The sequence below is a fragment of the Lipotes vexillifer genome, unplaced genomic scaffold (assembly GCF_000442215.2).
Source record: "Lipotes vexillifer unplaced genomic scaffold, Lipotes_vexillifer_v1.1 scaffold689, whole genome shotgun sequence".
NCBI classification, from domain to species: domain Eukaryota; kingdom Metazoa; phylum Chordata; class Mammalia; order Artiodactyla; family Lipotidae; genus Lipotes; species Lipotes vexillifer.
The window spans coordinates 496,296-502,295 of record NW_006772359.1 but is presented as its reverse complement, the minus strand read 5'-3'; positions in this window follow the sequence as shown (position 1 = coordinate 502,295).

Below are 6,000 nucleotides of genomic sequence, written 5' to 3'. Positions count from 1 at the left end.
CTTTAAACAAGGGTATTGTATACCATATGAATTATATTTCAATAAAGCTGTTAAAAAAGTAATTGAAAAAGTAAGAAAATATCAACCTATTATAATACATTCCAAAAATATTAACCTTATCCTAAATCCTTTCTCAAATGAGATAGGAGTATATGGTATTCAAAAGGGCAGAGAGATTAAATGAAGTAAGAGCTGAAAATTTTTCATTGGATTTCTTTTTTCCCTCTTATTAACGGTGGTAAAAGTCATTAAAATGTTCTGTAACCAGATTTCACTGTAGCTTACTTCAATTCAGTCTTTGCATTTCTCTATGAAGTCTCCATCTCATAACACATCCTCCCCAGAAATCATCGTTTACCAGGAGCACAAAGGAGAGCTCCCAAGATCAACCTCTTCATTTCTGAGGTGAACCCACTGGATGTTAATACTGTGCTGTAAGGAAAAGTGATCCCAACTCAAACTAATTGGAAAAGAAATAACACTGCTGCAAAGGACACTTTAAGAATTGCTTTTTGCTTATGGAAAGAAACCAGCAAGTCCTCTAAGTATAATAAAGGAGAGTGTTTTACAGTTAAGCACGTTTTGGAGTGAAGCGCTCAGATGTTGCTGCTTTGCTGGTCCAGGCTGTTAATGCTCTGCTGGTCCTTCCCTTGGGGCCCCTTCCTTAGGAATCACAAAGCTTCATCTGTGGCACAGAGATGCCACGCTCCCAATACAGGGCAATCTTGTTCCTCATTCTCCTGGCAATCATTTCAAAGTTCCTTAGCTTTCCAAAGTAGAAATCCTTTGCTTCTCCTACTTGTCAGCTGTTTCAGTACATTCACCTGTGGCATTAATCTCACTGCTTCATAATACCCATTGCCTAAGCCAAGATCTTTTCTCCCAGCCAGAACCTGTATTAGTATTTGAGTCTAACTGGCCTCCAAGGAGCTGCACTGCTGGTTTGTTCAAACTCTAACAACAAGGGAAGATGCTCCTGATATATCTTGACCTTGTCGAGCAGCTACTGTAGGGTCTTAGTCTTTTCCATCGTACTCGCATAAAAGTTTTCTTGAACAACTGAGCAAATTAAAAAAGACTTGAAACTTTCCTTTCAATGATTTGTCCACAAGAATTATTTTGTCAACCTCCATTCTCTTAAAACCCGCTTGTAATATTTTAAAATTCTGGATATATTCATGATTTGGCTTAGTTTGGAATTTCCTTTTCTTCAAGGCAGTATAACCAGGGAACAGCATATCCATTAATTGACAGTCAGCAGCCCCCATGCATAACTTCCATCTTTTTTGTGGCCGATTGCAGGAATCATTCATTAAAACCAGTATCACCTCTTTTTACTGGAAGCGGACTTAAAATTGGAATATGATAATGGAAGGACACCCTTTATGCTGCGAACATAGAGATATTTTAGAGATGCCACAGAAGTGGATGGCTGGTCATTTGGAAGGTGATCACGGTTCAGGATCTAATCTAATTTTGAGGCAACAGAAATTCCATTTTTTCAGTGAACTTGGAAGTGATCGTGCTCTGAGGAACTGGCTCAAGCTACCTAAAGTCTTAGGAGACTGAAGTATAAACCTGGTGGGCATTTGACTGCCTGGGGCAGGGTACAGCTAATGGAGGGCAGGGGAAGGAAGGGGAAGGGAATGGACACCTATTAGCTTTTTTATTAACTTCGTACAGAGAGCCCAGCTAGCAAAATCTACATCCATGAGGGAGGGGACTCTTAGGAGACCTGGGAGACGAATTGCCCAGGTATTTAAACAGCCAGTGTAATGGTATCTGTAGGTTCATGTATCCCAGATGCGGGAACTTGCTGGGCCTAGTTCCTGAATCCCCACCAAGCCTGTACCTTCAGCTAAGCTGGGGATCTACTGTCTGCCTGCTGAAGGGCAGGTGGCTGGAATCCACTGACAGCCAGACGGAGAGAGCCTTGGCCCAGAGGACCAGAGACTGGGGCTCCATCACCCAAGAGAGAGCGCCTGTAGCACTCAAAGTGGAGGGCTGCTCCAGCTTAGTGGTGCCATCCTTCACTTACATCCTACATTTTCAGTTAGTATTGTGCCTCAGTTATTAAATACCCACTTCCTGATATTTGCTAGTCTATCTGACCATGAGCATCTCTTCAGTTCCCACTTCCAACGTTTGTAGCTGTCTGTAACCTCCATACATCCCCACAGCCTATGGATTTCTGACCAGGTACGCCGCCTACTGGTGACACTGGATTCTCACAGAATCAGCCCTTAAACCCTGCTGTCCCAAAGGTTTACCAGCAACACTTACCTTAACAAACGCTCTGTTAGAGGAGGTGCTCGCACTAGCTGGATCTCATTTCTTCTAGAATTGTCAAACTATTGACAAAAAGTTGATGTCTGTTAGAGATGCTATCCATGAAGCAATAAGAGGTTAATTTTGTTATAAACCAGACACTGATATGATGAAACCAGAAACAAAAATCAGCTTCTTGTTTTGATGGGAGCGGGAGGGGGGCCCAGCTAGTCAAGAGGATGGGAAGAAAGGCCTACTGCACTAGTTATTCAAGCTTGTACTAATTGTGGTTGATTTCTCCTAATATGTAGCTCTCAAATGGTGATTTGGGTGTCTATTATAAACCCTTAAAGTTTATTGGGGAGGAATTAGCAAACACTGGATATTTCAGATCATAGAACTATCATTTGTGGGACTTGCCCCAAATAAGGTTTTTATAAACTCATGGAATCTGACTGGCTTTAGGTGACAAAGCAATGTTACTATTTGGTCAGTTAGAAATGAAATTAAGGGTTATGGTTCACAGAATTTTTAAAACATCAGTTTTTCAGTATTTTCAATGTCATTTGCAAAAGCAGGAAATGCTGTGTTCAACTGGCTGATAAAATTAGGATGACGGTAATAAATCTTTTAATAAAAAGCACGGTGTAACAGTAAAATTACTGCAGAAAAAACACACCCTTATAGCGGCAAAATCACAAAATGTTGTATCTGTGTAATGTCATTTGTTTGGGCAGGTGAGTCATAATTCTGTACATTGCAGCTTTTCTATGTTTTAGGAACATGTAGTAAAAATACTGTGAAATTAAAAAACTATTTAAAACACTCTAGGTAGTCATAAATACTTACCTGTTATAATAGATGAGCATAAAAGACTTACTGCAAAGTCTACTGGACCTCCAAGAAGATTCTGTTTTGCTATGTTTCTGATTTCTGCAGCATCTTACCAGAAAATGTGCCTCCAAATAGACAAAGAACACATTGTCCGGTTCATGTTTGCGCCATCAAGGTTGGAGATTCTGTCTTCTTGATCAAATGATTTTTACTGGATTTCCACGATGCACTGTGCATTTCAGAATGTGGAAGTAGACAGAGAGAAGACAAAAATACACCCCGATGGAGCTCATTCTTGGTGGGGGCAGTTTGGGGGTAAGTAGCAGGGATGCACACAGATACAGATTAAATGAAATGATGACTAGAGTAATTCAACCCATTTACATATGTTTGGCTTTTGATAGGAGTGAATCATAAATTCTTAATTTGTCCTTTCTTTATTACGTTTTTCTGTTGCTTTTCCGTCTTCTTTGCTACCCTCCACTATTGAATATCCTTTTCTTCCCTTAGTTACTAAAATTTTTGAACTTTGTTAGGCATAGATCTGCCAAGTTGAGAATGCCTGTCTCTTGTAACTGAAGCAACAACAAATAATAATAATGACTAAAGCAAGAACCTATATACCACTTAATAAGTGTCGGGCAGTGTTTTCAACACTTTTTGTGTATTCCTCATGGAAACCTCTCAACAACTCTATGTGGTGGGTGCTGCAAGTATCCTTACTTTTCAGATGTGGTAACTAAAGAACAGGGAGTAACTTGCCCAGGATCTCACAGCCAGTGAATCCTAGGGCTGGGATCCCTAGGAGCCCTTCCCTAATCTGAAGTTTTAAAGATATTTCTTAATATTTTCTTCTGAACATTTTAAAGTCTTGCTTTTCACATTTGAGTTATTAATCTATCTATAACGAATTCCAAGCATGATATGATGTAAGTATCCATTTTTATGTGAATAACTCATTTTCCCAGTTCCATTTATTGGTATGCAAACATGAAATTTCTATCTATGTCTGAGATTGTTTCTGCTTTCTATACTATTCTCCTGGCAAATTTGTGTATCCCTGTGCCGATATCAAATTGCCTTAATTGATTTAAATCCCAATAAATTCCTTATACCACTTTATTCCTTTTCTCCAGGAGTGTACTGTCCTGGTTACTCTAGACCCATGCTCCTCTCTAAAAATTTTAGATCCAGCTTTTCTCATTTCGCAGAAAACCCCCTAAGGATTTTTTAAAATCAGGCTTGAAGTAAAGCTGTAGATAAATTTGTAGAGAATTTGAATTTTGTGGCAGTGATGTTCCCTATCTGTGAATATGACATACACTTCCATTATTTGAATATTCTTTAATGTCTTTTAATAGAGTTTGAGACATTTCCATAGAGATCTTGCACATTGTTCGTTAGACTGATTAAGCAAATTTTTATTGGAATAAAACCTCTTTGCTACAGAGTTCACAGGTCTTAATTGTGCATAAGCTCCATGAATTCTCACAAATTGAAGATGCTTTTGTCATCAGCACTCAGGTCAAGGAAGAGACATTTACCAGACTTGGAAATCCCCTTCCAGTCCTTCCCCCTCCCCCAGATAACCACTACTCTGACTTAGAACACCCTAGATTGATTTTATACCAGTTTTTGGACCTTATATATATGGAAACGTTATTTTTGTATTTTGTTTATTTCTTGCACTCCACGTGATGGTTATAAGATCTATTCATTTGAATAGTTATGAATGACTCATTCTCACTGACTGCTTTGTATTATTCCACTGTGTGAATATAACACAATATATTTACCCATTCTCTCTCTTTTTTTTTTTTTTTTTTTTTTTTTTTGCTGTACTCGGGGCTCTCACTGCTGTGGCCTGTGGCATTTGGCTTATATTACGATTTCGGCTATTACAAATAATGAGGCCATGAACATTCTTACGAATGTCTTCTGGTGACCATTTGTATACATCGCTGTTGAATACATGCCTAGGGGTGGAATTGCTGGGTCACAGAGTACACAAGTGTTTCAGCTTTAGTACATCTTGTGAAGCATTTTCCAAAGATGGTTGGACCATTTTACACTCCCACGAGGAGTATATGAAGGTTCCAGGTTTTCCTTATCCTATCCATACTTGGTAATGTCTTATTTATTTTTGTCATTCTAGTGGGTATATAGCGGTATAGAATTGTGGGCTTAGTTGACCTTTTATCTTTCAAAATTTTTAAAAAAACTTATTATTTTATATTGGAGTATAGCCGATTGACAATGTTGTGATAGTTTCAGGTGCACAGCAAAGCAACTCAGCCATGCATATACATGTAGCCATTCTCCCCCAAACTGCCCCCCATCCAGGCTGCCACACATTAGTTGACCTTTTCTTGAGAACTATTTGATGGATATCTTCTCTGTGAAATGAATAATTGTCCATAATTTTGCCCATTTTTCTATTGGGTTTTCTAGCTTCTAAAAAATCACTTTATAGAAGGTCTTTACTAATCTACATATAAGTCCTTTGGTGAGTACTTGTATTTTAAATATATTTTCCCACTCTGTGGCTTACCTCTTCACACTAAATGGTGTCTTTTTTTTTTTTTTAATAAGTGTTTTGGACTAGCACTCAATGATCTTATTTATTTATTATTATTTTTTAAATTAATTTATTTAATTTATAAATAAATTAATTAATTAAATTTATTTTTGGCTGTGTTGGGTCTTTGTTGCTGTGTGTGCGTGGGCTTTCTCTAGTTGCAGCGAGAAGGGGCTACTCTTTGTTGCAGTGTGCGGGCTTCTCATTGCGGAGGCTTCTCCTCTTGCGGAGCACAGGCTCTAGGCACGCAGGCTTCAGTAGTTGTAGCACGCGGGCTCAGTAGTTGTGGCTCGTGGGCTCTAGAGCACAGGCTCAGTAGT